Genomic DNA, 14,034 nt, shown 5'->3' with positions numbered 1-14,034 from the left:
GTAGACTTTCAGCTTTAATTCAGTGGGGTGAACAAAACGATCGCATAAAAATGTGAGGAAACGAAAGCATTTTTATCACAATGGGCTCTATTCACAATCACTCATGCGGTAAAGGATTTCTTATTGCAAAATTACCACTAGCGGTAATTTCTGCATTTTTTCCAAATTCACAAAACATTTTTTGCATGTTTTCCGCATGCGGGAATAATGCATAAGGGTTCGTTTCCACTATCGCGAATCCGCATGCGTCCAACGCATGCGGATTCGCACATGTAATGCAAGTGGATGGGCCTGTTTCCACTGTAGCGTTGTTGAGATGCGTTTTTTTCAGCAGTGAAAAAATACACAAAAGAGCCGCAGAATTCGCCTGCGAGTGGAATGCATGCGAATCGCATGCAATGTATTTAATAGGGAAATCGCATGCGGTTTTCCCATGCGTTTTTTGCCACGAATTCGCATGCGATTTCGCATAGGTACCAATTTAAATTCACACAGGCAGTGACATGGTTAAAATCGCATATACCCTCACCTATGCGAATTCGCGGCAAAAAACGCATGGGGAATCGCATGCGGTTTCATCAGGGTGGAATCCAGGCGATTCCGCACCGCAATAGTGGAAACGAGCCCTAAGAGAAAGTGCGGAGACATGCATAATCAGGCAGGAAATGTGGTAAACGTGGAAAACATGCGGGGGAAAAGTCGCAATAAAAAAATTGTAAAAAAAAAAAAATAAAGTTTTAAAGTCCAGCAAACACAGCACTCAAGGCTCCATTTAAGTTGATAAGAAGCTACATATATCACCTGGTACTTATAGGTCATATAAAATTGGTAGTTAAAGCAGAAATAATGCATCCCTTTTTCATTGTGAATTTGTTGTTTTTTTTGGGTGGAAATTACCGGTAGTGAATTTTGCGTAAATGTTTCTGCGTTATTTGCGAACTTTTTCCGCACTCTTTCTGCATGCGGAAAAAACATGTGGAAAACTTTGTGAATGTCAAGATGGTCTTATTTCGGATGCAAAATGTAAGATAAGTGGATTACCGAATGTGGAAAATGATTGTGAATAGAGCCCATTCCCTTCATTTCAGGGGCTCGAAAGTAATTGGACGATTGACTCAAAGGCTATTTCATGGACAGGTGTAAGCAAGTCCGTTGTTAAAGAGACACTGAAGCGAAAAAAAATTATGATATCATGAATTGGTTGTGTAGTAGGGGTAATTACTAGAACATTAGTAGCAAAAAAAATATTCTCATATTTTTATTTTCAGTTATACAGCTTTTTTTATAACATTGCATCATTCTCTCATATTTGCAGTTGACACATTAATCAGCATTCTAAAAGTTTTTGTAGAACAGGCAGTGAACTTTTGACCTGTCCTGAACTGTTCTCTGCAAAAGAAAAAGACAATACAGCTGAGATAACCAAATCACAAGTCAGAACTCTTCACCACTTTCAAAGTGGCAGAGCTCAATGGCTATTTGCATAGATAACAACTGGAGTTTCTTAACTCTTTCTGTACTGGAAACAAATATTAGACGTATGTCTCTGCTCCTAATGCTTTATTTCTTAGCTGTACTACACAATCAATTCATTATATCATAATTTTTTTCCCGCTTCAGTGTATCTTTAAGTCCTTATCAAATAAGCAGATAAAAGGCCTGGAGTTGATTTGAGGTGTGGCGCTTGCGTGGTCAAAGGAGCTCTCTCTAGGTACATACACACGTCGGATTTGCGCAAACAACCGGTCGTTCGGAAGTCAAATCAGGCATGTGCACAGTCTGTCGTTCACACGCCCGATTTGACGTCCGAACGACTGGTCGTTTGCGCAAATCCGACGTGTGTACGCCCCTTATGCAGGTTAAAGAAGCCATCCTAATGCTGGGAATACACGGGTCAATTCTGGCGCTCGATTCTCTTATCTTTTTTTCAATTCACTTCAATGAGAAATCGAGCGGCGAAACGATCGGGCGGGAGATCAGACATGTTGGAAATTATCGAGCCATCTTAATGGCTCAAAATCGAGCCATGTATTCCCAGCATTAAGCTGCATTAAGCTGCAAAAACAGAATAAAAAAACATCAGAGAAATTGTGAGTGGCAAAATCCATGGTTTGGTACATCCTGAGAAAGAAAACAAGCAACACTCAGCTGAAAGTCAAACAAACAGCAAAGTACTGTCAAAATTATTCTGACTACATTCTTGCTTGCTACTTTATTCATAAGATGTCAAAATATCACCTAGGACAGGCAGAGGTGCCCCCACTTTTTCGGCTTGTGAGCTACTTTAAAAATTAATCTACCTATGTACAATTTTAGGAGCACAATTGTATGTACATTATGGAAAATGTAGTGTGGTTGGATCTATCATGAAGTCCTTTGCGATCTACCAGTAGTTCGTGATCTACTCAATGGGCACCCCTGACCTAGGAGACCATGTGGGAGAAAAAGTGAATTGAATAAGGGCCCTATGCCTGATACACATGATGCAATGTTCCAGCAGTTCAATGAGTCGAATCAATCATTTCTGACCTGTCGATCCCAGCGACGTCCCCCAATGACGAGCGTTGCCCCATCCATCTTCCTGCCGGCAGGTACATGTGATGGCACATACAACAAGTGCAAACGAGAGTTCAAATGATCGCGGCACTTTGCACGGGAGTCGTTGCGGACCTTAAAGATCCGGTCTGCAGTGACGGTCGTTATCGCCGAGTATTGCCAAATGTCGTCTGCGTAATTGTGCGTCTATATTCATGTTGCAAAGTTGCTGAAACGATCGCTCATTAAAAAAAAAGGCTGGTTGTTGGAAAAATCGGCATAGAAATCACCTAGTTGGTACGGGCCTTAATCGTTAGGGAACAGATCGGACATGTCGTAAATTACTGATTTCACCTCTCGATCTGACGGCAACTTGTGTGTACCAGCCTTTAGTCTCCTTATGCGGTTTGTACTCATCCTTAAAGGGGGACTGAAGTGAGAGGAATATGGAAGCTGACATATTTATTTCCTTTTAACTAATACCAGTTGCCTGGCAGCCCTGTTGGTCTATTTGGCTACAGTAGTGTCTAAATCTCACCAGAAACAAGCATGCAGCTAATCCTGTCAGATCTGACAATGGGCTCTATTCTCAATGACTTCCCGCATGCGGTAAAGTACATGCGGGAAGTTTGCGACCAAAACATCGGCAAGTTCACATTCAAAGGTTTCCTCATGTTTTCTCTGCATGCGGTAAAAGTGCGGGATTCATGCGGAAAAATTTCCGCAAACGTCGGTATTTTCAGCAAAAAAATCAATTCTCAACACTGTTCAGGCGCATAATTTCGTCGTTATTTACCTTTTTTTATCACCTACAAGTAGTAGGTGATATATTCCGCATCCCATTGACTTTAATGAAGCCTGGAGGCTTAAGGGCTGGGCTTGCTGGACTTTGACATTTTTTTTTTAAACACTTTTTCATGCTACCTTTTTACCGCATGATTCCCGCATGAATAATGGCTGTTTACGCATCTTTTTACTGCATGCAGAAAACATGCGGAAAATATTAGTGAACGTGGAAAAGATGCGGAGTTTACCGCTGGCGGAAATTTTTCGGTAAAATGTTGCTGTATTTTTTCATCTCTGTGAATAGAGCCCAATGTCAGAAGCACCTAATCTGCTGCATGCTTGTTCAGGGCTGTGGCTAAAAGTATTAGAGGCAGAGGATCAGCAGGATAGCCAGGCAACTGGTATTGCTTAAAATGAAAAAAAAAAAAAAACATGGCAGCCTCCATATCCCTCTCACTTCAGTTGTCCTTTAAGCTTTTTGCAGCGTGTGGTGGTGGTGGTAGGAGGAGGGGGGATAAGATTTCTCCTAGCAGCACAGATATCATACTAATAGCATAAGAGGTGTAGTGGGCTGTGTGCATCTATATCCACACACAGCAGTCAGGGAGGAGCACACAGCTCAGCAGAGGAGGAGGTAGGAGGATGAATGTACACACAGCTTGGATCTGGGATGACAGCGGATCGCAGGGATGACCAGGAACGGCACCGGGAATAACTAATCCGTCTGGAGAATATCCGGACGCTCTGCGGAATCCCCAGATCTTAAGGTGAGGAGCAGCGTGCTAAACTCCATATCACAAAATCATGTCCTGAGTGCTGATGCCTGCAGCCTAAAGCCTCATATGTACAGACAGCATGTATGTCTCTGCAAGGGAATCTGCTGGGAGGGCAACATGACTGCCCACCCAACATACTTCATACAATCAATGCCAGGACCAAAGTTTTACTTACGGTGGATCTGAGATAAAATGCAGGGTCATTACTTATGGCCTCCTCACATATATTAGTCAATTTTTCCCCTAAAATGTTATTTTTTCCTTAACTCCCTCTCCTTACTCTGTAATGTAATCAGACAAGATACGGAACATTTATATTGCACTTTAATCCTGATGGACTCAGGATGCGCCCAGTAGGCAGTGCCAGTGTTGTGGACTCTTGTCCAAGGATTCCTTACTGAATAGGTGCTGGGTTACTGAACAGGAAAAGGATTCAAGCTATGGTCTCCTGTGTCAGAGGTAGAGTCCTTAAAGGATAACTGAAGTGAGAGGGATATGGATGCTGCCATATTTATTTCCTATTAAGCAATACCAGTTGCCTGGCTATCCTGCTGATCCTCTGCCTCTAATACTTTCAGCCATAGGCCCTGAACAAGCATGCAGCAGATCAGGCGTTTCTGACAAATTTGACAGATATGACAAGATTAGCTGCATGCTTGTTTCTGGTGTGATTCAGACGGCTGCCAGGCAACTGGTATTGCTTAAAAGGAAATTAAGATGGCACCTGCATATACCTTTCACTACAGTTCTCCTTTAAGTAATACTAGTTGCCCGGCTATCCTGCTGATCCTCTGCCTCTAATACTTTTACCCATAGAACCTGAACAAGCATGCAGCAGATCAGGTGTTTCTGGCATTATGGTCAGATCTGACAAGATTAGCTGCATGCTTGTTTCTGGTGTGATTCAGACACTACTGCAGCCAAAGAGATCAACAGGGCTGCCAGGCAACTGGTATTGTTTAAAAGGAAATAAATATGGCAGCCTCCATACTCTTCTCACTTGAGGTCCACCGACCATCCCAAACAACATAAAATCATCGGATCTAGCCTATTATCATTATTACACATTTTTCCCTTCGCTCCACTGAGAACAAAATTCACCTCCTATTACAATCTAATGTCCCTGAAACTGTAATCTGAACATGTTTTTTGTGGGGGGGGATGAGGAGTTCAGTGTTCATGTCTCTATCAGGGTTGTTTTTTCCTCGGTTTCAGAACGCACGAAGTTTGACTAGCGGGATCTCACACAGGGAGATGAATGAGGATTATCCCGGGTTGGACGCTCACAGTTATTCTGCCTCCATGTTTGATGCTTCGTGGCTTATTTTTTAAACGGCAGCATATGGGAGAGCTCCGCTCACTGCTGGTGTTTGGTTTGCATTAAGGCGCAGGGTGAATGTTATTTTTATGAAAAGTATCCTGGCTGATCTGACTAGAACTGAAAGGCAGCATTGCTAACCTCTCAGCAACCAAGCTGAATACGAAGTATGTTAGTGTTGTGTGGGATACACACGCAGCAATCCAATCTGCTGTTTGGGTGTTTCGTTTTTTTTAACTGACTTAAAATATCTGGATCTAGAAACTATGAACTCAAATCGATTGGTTGATAATGAAAAATCATTGCATCCTTGAAAGTCTGGCACTATACTACTAGGGCTCTGGCACTGGGTCTGTAGCACTGGGAATATGGCACTGGGACTGTAGCTCTGAGGCTCTGGTACAGGGACTGTAGCACTGGGAATATGGCACTGGGACTGTAGCTCTGAGGCTCTGGTACAGGGACTGTAGCACTGGGAATATGGCACTGGGACTGCAGCTCTGAGGCTCTGGTACAGGGACTGTAGCACTGGGAATATGGCACTGGGACTGTAGCTCTGAGGCTCTGGTACAGGGACTGTAGCACTGGGAATATGGCACTGGGACTGTAGCACTGGGGCTCTGGGACTGTAGCACTGGGAATATGGCACTGGGACTGTAGCACTGGGACTGTAGCACTGGGTCTCTGGTAATGGCACTATAGCACTGGGGCTCTGGTAATGGCACTATAGCACTGGGGCTCTGGCACTGGAACTGTAGCACTGAGACTGTCGCCCTGGGACTGTAGCACTGGGGCTCTGGTACTGGGGCTGTAGCACTGGGGCTCTGGCACTGGAACTGTAGCACTGAGACTGTCGCCCTGGGGCTCTGACACTGGGACTGTAGCACTGGGGCTCTGACACTGGGACTGTAGCACTGGGGCTCTGACACTGGGACTGTAGCACTGGGGCTCTGACACTGGGACTGTAGCACTGGGGCTCTGACACTGGGACTGTAGCACTGGGGCTCTGGTACTGGGACTGTAGCACTGGGGCTCTGGTCCTGGGACTGTAGCTCTGGTACTGGGACTGTAGCAATGGGGCTCTAGCACTGGTGCTCTTGCACTGATAGTGCTCAGCTATGACAACTGTGGCATAGCAGACGGGATTGGTCGGTGTTTGTCACATTGGAATCAATAACTCTATTTTACTGATTATTGTATCATGAATGTGATAACTATATTGGAATTAATGAAACTATATTATACAATGTAAAGCATAAAAGACAGTCACACTTTATCCTCTGATCTTTTTAATCAGTCTGTCTGTTGAGGCAAAACTAACTTCAGACCTCAGCTCAACTCTCTGGCTTATCTCTCTAGTCCTACCCCAGACACACCCTATTCTCCGCTACCCCCCAAATAACGTGCTACCCCCAGGTGTTGTCAGCTCGCCTCCTCTCTGGCCGCTGCTCCTACCGGGGCGCCTGTGTCATGTGAGAAATGCTAGCGTCCAAAGGCTAGAGGACCCGGGTGTATGCCTTTGGGTCTCTAGTGTTTTGCCTCTAGGGTTTGTTACGTGACACAAGCACCCCGGGAGACACAGGGAGGAGCGCTGCGGCATGGAGAAAAGACACTGGAAACGTGAGGCAGTGCGTTGGTGGACATACGAGTGTTAGCTCTGCTGCCAACACTCTGCATCAGTCGTCCTTAAATTGAACGCCACTACCAACATGCTCCCTATCAAGCAATAGTTTCCATTTGGCGCAATTTTTGCGACAAAAGTGCTCTGGCTGGGATTCAAACCAGGGACCCAGTGCTGCAAGGCGAGAGTGCTATCCACCGCCCCACTACTCCAGAGGCTCAGCTGCACAAGTCTTGTTTGACTAAAAATAATTTACTTAAAAAAAAGACTGTGAGGGTTAACCTGTACCCTAGTCTCGGGCCAGTTGTCAGAGAAAACCAGAGTACCTGGAGGAAACCCACACAAAAATGGTGAGGGCATAGAAACATTGAAATGTCACACAACCCCTTCAGTTCAGCTCCATTCACTGCAAGGATTAATGACAAACATTTGCATTTGCTTATACTGCATATAAAGCAAATAAGTTCCACAATGTTCCTAACAGAAAAATTGTTTGACTAGAGTTTCAAAGTATGCTACAGATCGCTGCTACCAACAACGTGTAACAAGGGCTCCAGCTCTATATGGCACTCATACCACAAGGTGGGAATTTTTAGCTGGGTCATACTTCAGGTACAGCAGAGATACCAGGCATCAAAATAAGCACAGTTTGAGCGGTTTCAAAAAGTCACAGCTAGTGGCAAAACGGTAAGAGAGAGATCATCTTTAAAAAGGAACTTTAACCAAGAATTGAACTTCATCCCAATCAGTAGCTGATACCCCCTTTCCCATGATAAATCTATTCCTTTTCTCAAATAGATTAGGGATATCTGTATGGCTGATATTGTAGTGAAACCCCTCCCACAGTGTGATGTCAGGACAATGGCCCTCACAGTCTCCTCTCTGTGATCCTTATTGCATTGTGGGAAGTAACAACTTTTTCCAACTGCCAAGAAAGAAAAAATCGGTGCGTAGAACTCTCTGTTTAACCAGCTGAGCGGTCTGGACGAGCTCAGCTCGTCCAACACCGCCAGCGGCTGCCGCTCAGGCCCTGCTGGGCCGATTTTAATGAAATAAAAAGCAGCACACGCAGCCGGCACTTTGCCAGCCGCGTGTGCTGCCTGATCGCCGCCGCTCTGCGGCGATTCGCCGCGAGCAGCGGCGAAAGAGGGCCCCCCTAGCCGCCTGAGCCCTGCGCAGCCGGAACAAAAAGTTCCGGCCAGCGCTAAGGGCTGGATCGGAGGCGGCTGACGTCAGGACGTCGGCTGACGTCGATGACGTCACTCCGCTCGTCGCTATGGCGACGATATAAGCAAAACAAGGAAGGCCGCTCATTGCGGCCTTCCTTGTTTATTCTGGGCGCCGGAGGCGATCGGAAGATCGCCTCCGGAGCGCCCTCTAGTGGGCTTTCATGCAGCCAACTTTTAGTTGGCTGCATGAAATAGTTTTTTTTTTATTTAAAAAAAACCCTCCCGCAGCCACCCTGGCGATTTAATCAGAACGCCAGGGTGGTTAAAAAAGAAAAACATTTTGCAGAGCTGCACCTGACAGGTCACCACATTTCAGAATGTTTAAATCCTGTTGAGGAAATATTTTACAAGGGGCAAACGCTGACTAAATAATGTATTAATTAATAGTGTAATATATAAGCAATTTTATTAATCATGTTATTTTCACTACAGTTCCTCTTTAATAATGACAGACAAGAAACAGGCTTGTTACTACCAATTACACATCACAGCAAAGAATGGTAGTAGCTTTGTCATTGTGATAACGAACATATGAGGAGCTCAAGAGGCTGGACAGAGATTCAATGCAAAATTGCCATGGCCCTGACATCACACTGTGGGAGGGGTTTCCCTACAATATCAGCCATACAGACCTCCCGATGATCTATTAGAGAAAAGGTAAAGATTACTTGTGGGAAAGGGGATGTCGTCTATTGAATGGGATGATGTTCAATCCTGGATTAAAGTTCCTCCTTAACTCATTAGCAGCTTCAAAGGAATAATCTAATTTGAGATAAGTGCGCTTTTGACCTCAGCTGGCAGAATCCATTGCCCTGTAAATTCTTGGACTGCTTTGAGGTCTCTCTGCTAGTAGAAAATATAGAAACTGAAAGCAGAAGTACTCAGATATTGTCTCACACTGCCCTCTAGTGACAAGTGGCCATAAAGACACGTTACATCAGTACTAATTATTAGCAAGATGATGTTACAAATAAGAAATAAAGTGCTAAAATAAATTGGCCTTTAGCGCTTGCAAGCCTCTAAATAAAGTGGCTGCTAAAGGGTTAAAGAAGAACTGAAACCTACAAAGAAAAAAAATCCTAACATACTCACCTAAGATGAGGGAAAACTCTGGTTCCCTTACAGCCTTCCCGTTCTTCTCTGCGTCTCCTCATTCCACAGCTGGGCCTCCGTTAAACTGCCCACCAGCTTTGTCTTCGGGTCTCAGAGCACTTCTGAAGTTGTGCGGCTCTCTACTGCACTCACAAGTACTCCGAGACTCAAGTACTTCCGTGGCCGTCCAAAGAGACCCAAAGGCTTCTTCAACAATAAAGTTGAAGGCTGGAGCGGGGGACCCAGGAACTCTCTAAGAGATCCAGAGTATTTTTTTTAGGTTACAGTTCTCCTTTAAAAAACTAGGTTGTTCCACATAGAGCAGTTTCATCCACCAGTCAACCTAGGAAGTTGCAGCAGCGTCTAGACAGCAATGGGCCCTGAACTGTTACCGTAACCTCTTCAAACCACTCCATTGAGGAGTTGAAACAAGCACATATGCTTGCATGTGAGTGCACAAGCACTTTGGCAAAATGGACATTTATTTAACTCCTATTTGCCCTAATTAACCACTTCCAGACCAGCCTCATTGAAATCAACGTCCTGTTTAGGACCTGTTATGCCTGCCAGGGCGTAGATTTCAATTAGTCCGATTGCTCTCCCACCACTGCAGCCCACTTGTCCTTTCGTCGCTATCACAGCAAAGCTCCATTAGACGGTAAGGAGCAGATTTCATTGCCTGCTGACCCTGTGAGCCAATCAGATTGGAGCCATTTAAATAGGCTCCTAACCAGCTCACAGAGCTCTGCTGTCATAGCGACAGCAAGGCAAGTGGGCTTCAGTGATGGGAGAGTGGCAGGTCTGTGCAACAAGACATTGGTGAGCCCTATTTTTCGTACCAGCAGTCTCTGGGCCTGAGACTGCTAGTGCTGAGACTGCTAGTGCTCATCAAGTGGTTAAAGCACAAATAGGAAAAAAAGGTGTCTATTAATGATACAATCTTGATTGTACAATCTTACCACTTCTATGTAATATGAGGAAATGCCTATCCATTCAAAGTCTATTCACTCAGTTGACACTTCTACTACATAGATTTAGTAAGATTGGACAAAAAAAGTCAGCGGACAGCACCTGCAAGTTGCCAATAATTGTTCTAATGTAAATCATTGTACGCCGTTCCCCCTTAGTTTCAGCACTGCATTAACACACTACATGCTGCGTAAAGCAATAGCATGGAACAGAACTTCACAAGATCGCCAGAAATCGTACAGCGAACGTACATCTGGAATCCACGTGTTTTTCTGTAAAATCTTAAAGGCTACGTTTCCACTGTAGCGTGAAATTTTTGCCTGCAAAAAATCGTATAAGATTTTTCTGCTTGGTGAAAATTTGCATATAAATTTCGTACACGAAAATTCGCATTAGTTAAATATGACTAAGCTGTTACTAGGCGGATTATGTTATGACTGCTGACAACTTCCTGTAACCATGGATCTAATGTGAATGTTCATGCAAATAACGTGAAAATTCGCATTGCCTATACAAAGCATTGTACGCGAATTGTACGCGATGTCTGAAAAAATAATGCAGGACCTCAGATTTTTTTCACGCGTACGAAAATTCGCATTGAATGGAAACAGCACCATTCACTACCATTAGTTGCCAAATCAATGCAAATTTTCTGAGGAAAAAATCTGACACAAAACGCACAAGTGGAAACATAGCCTTCCCCATAGAGAAGCTCCTCTCACACATTCGCTGGCTGTGACATGACTCTGAATGCAAAGCCCCCCCCACTGCTCCTCCGCTGCCTCCCACACAGCAGGGCTGGCCAGGCACCGCAGGGTTAATAATCTTCATTATCGGGTTCCCCTCTCCAGGTGGGTATGAGGAGCCTGCTGAGTGGCTGGGAGTATTGACTGCGCATACATTAGCGGGATAGAGAATCTCTCGCTGCAGACACTCAGGGGGGCGGCCAGCGGATCTCATGACATCTCCAGAGAGACCTCCAGAGAGTGCTACAGCCACAAATCCTGCATCTCTAATCTCTTCATCAATACAGTCCAGCCCTGCATACTGCAGACAGCATTCTGGCCTGACACCAGCCAGGGGACCCTCTCCTGTGTCCTGCCACACTCACAGGACGGAGTCTGCCAATCATGCAAACGGGAGGGATTGTATTAACTCCTCAGTTCAGGCATAGCGTGATTGTCCATGCATTTCATAGATCTCAATTTTAAAGTACATAGAGGCTGCCATATTTATTTCCTTTTAAACAATACCAGTTGCCTGGCAGTCCTGCTGATCTCTTTGGCTGCAGTAGTGTCTGAATCACACACCTGAAACAAGCCGGTTTTAGACTACCGGCTGGCATTAGCGGTGGGGTCCAGGGACCGCACCGTGAAAAACATGCCTTCGGGGATTACTGTGTTAGTATGCGGTAATCTCCTTCTGGCTCACAGTCACACAGGAAGTGATACTCACTTGTGCTCACTTCCTGTTTTGGAAATACGGAAGTGTACGGAAGCGTACTGTAAAAATGCACTTCCGCGCATGCGCGACGCAACACCACCACAATTATTTTTAAACCCCCTTTGGCCATAGACTTACATGACTTCCGGTCCCCCGCACTTGGCCGCAGGTCACCTCAGATCTGTCCTTATGTCAGGGATGTGTTGAAAATGTCACTTCCATTGTATCGCACTGCATTGTGTCGGTATGAACGAACCCATAGACTTTCATTGAGCTGCGGTGGGGTGCAGTAAAAATACCGCACCTGCCCAGAGGGAAAGCACCCTTAGGCCTGGAACCCACTGAAAACCGCAAAGCGCTAGCGTTTTGCCTGAGCGGTTTGCAAGCGGATTCATGCGCGTTTTTGGTCGTGTTTTGCAACATTGTATTTTTTTCCCCAGCGGGTGCCTAGCGTTTTGCGTTTTGCGTTTTTATCCTGATTGGTCCTGTGAATTATTTTTCATTTTGTTACAGTGTGCTGAACCGCAAAACGCTAGCAAAACCGCTCAGTTTAGGTTTTGCTGAGTGTTTCCGCTAGCGGTTCAATACTTTACATTGAAGCGCTAACGCTCCCAAAATGCTGCAGGTCCTGCGTTTGCGTTTCTGGGAAACGCAAACGCTCCTGTGGAAGTTGCCCCATCCATTAACATTAGCCCAGCGTTTTGGCAAACTGCTAGCGTATCGCAGTGCTGCCAAAACGCTGCCAAAAGCGCTCCTGTGGGTTCCAGCCCTTAGGGTCTATAGGCTAAAATGATTAGTTCTAAGCAATCAAATAAATTGCACTGATATATATGTATGTATATATGTATGTATATATATATATATGTATATGTGTGTGTGATAATTCACTGGTGGTGCTCTGCTCCACATAAAACCGGTCCAAATTATTAAAAATTCAGCCGCGCACACAGGATTCTGCTAAACAAGTTCCTCTCCTCTTCCCAAGGCACAATCTCATAAACCAGACAGGCCAACACTCTTCCTATGACTCAGGGTTGCCAAATAGCAACTCCACCTCCACCACACCCCAAGCAGTGGGCACTCACTGTTAACAAATTACCCTTTGTAAGATGGGTCCTCAGCACTTATGGGGGTCATCTGGCCGCCCCCTGCCTTTCAAAGGAATCCCGTGCACTGCTCCAACTTCTTGCAGGACCAATACACCTCAAAGAAATATAACCAGAGCTCCCATAGCGTAGAATCACTTTAATTTTAAAAGAAATGCACACTCACAAGCATGTCAGTGGTTCAAGGCACAGAGTTTTTGTGGGCTCTACCCCAATCGTGGGCTGCCGGGTCGGCTTAGCTGCGCTGGTTTGTTCACCTTCCCCTGTGCGTCTCCAGTCTGCCCCCACTTCTGCTTTGTATTAGGCCACTGCAGCTTTAAGGGCTCGCCAGGGGCGTAGTAATAGGGGTTGCAGAGGCTGCGACCGCATCTGGGCCCTTGGGCCAGAGGGGCCCCAAGAGGCTCTCCCTCAACCACAGTATTAGCTCTCTATTGGTCCTGTGCTCATCAAAATCACTTCTACAAATACTGTGAATAGTGGTAATCATTACCAAACTGTTCCCCATCCCCTTCCTGCACCTCTGACACTGTAGTTGCCATTGGCAGGATTTGGTGCGCCGTATCAATTGTTATGTATAGAGTGCTTGGGAGCCATACAACTTAGCGCACAAGTGATTGCCCCCCCCCCTCTTTTCTGCCCACCAACAGAGATTTCTGTTGGTGGGCTCTGATCCCTGCCGCAACAAGGGTGTTTTTTTATTTTTTTTTAATTATTTATTGGTTTGTATATTTATTTGTAATAAATTTCTCCTTTTCCCTTTTTTTTATACTCCCTCCCTCATCCCGCCAGCCAATCAGAGCGATCAGCTGTCATAGGCATCAGCCAATCGCTCCTGTGCCTCCAGAGGGGACAGCCGAGTGACACGGCTGTCCCCAGTACAGCGATGCCTTAGATCGCAGCGCCGTACATTGTAAATAGATGGCGGTTTCGTCTAACAGTCGTGGCTGGGAAACTGATGACGGAGCGGAAGGGGAGATGCACGCGCCCCCAAGACTTCGTGCCAAATGGCGTTGAGCGGTCATAGGGCTACCGCTGCGTTCACACCAATTGGCGAGGAGCTGTCGGCAAAGGTTAAAGTGGACCTTGTTAGAGCTTAGGGTTTTGTCCACCCAGATAGGCGCCCTGTATAACAAGTTAGAACTCTTTATTGAAGAATACG

General features: G+C 45.5%; 2 protein-coding genes across 3 annotated transcripts in view; one reads left to right on the top strand and one right to left on the bottom strand.

Moving 5' to 3' along the window:
- The window catches only part of DGLUCY (D-glutamate cyclase), a 168,288-nt gene that overhangs the window by 61,316 nt on the left and 92,938 nt on the right, over window positions 1-14,034 (bottom strand). The gene's annotated exons all lie outside the window — the stretch shown is intronic.
- Window positions 1-14,034, top strand: part of GPR68 (G protein-coupled receptor 68) — a 53,913-nt gene that overhangs the window by 8,941 nt on the left and 30,938 nt on the right. Inside the window, exon 1 of one of the 2 annotated variants that reach the window (XM_068254593.1) lies at window positions 3,977-4,088. The exons of the other annotated variant lie outside the window; for it this stretch is intronic. The gene's annotated coding sequence lies outside the window, so the exon portion shown is untranslated. Of the gene's footprint in view, window positions 1-3,976; window positions 4,089-14,034 lie in introns of those variants that run through there. 2 annotated transcript variants of the gene reach the window in all.

Source organism: Hyperolius riggenbachi, chromosome 9 (genome assembly GCF_040937935.1).
Source record: "Hyperolius riggenbachi isolate aHypRig1 chromosome 9, aHypRig1.pri, whole genome shotgun sequence".
Taxonomy (NCBI): domain Eukaryota; kingdom Metazoa; phylum Chordata; class Amphibia; order Anura; family Hyperoliidae; genus Hyperolius; species Hyperolius riggenbachi.
This window is presented reverse-complemented; position numbering and strand designations above follow the sequence as displayed.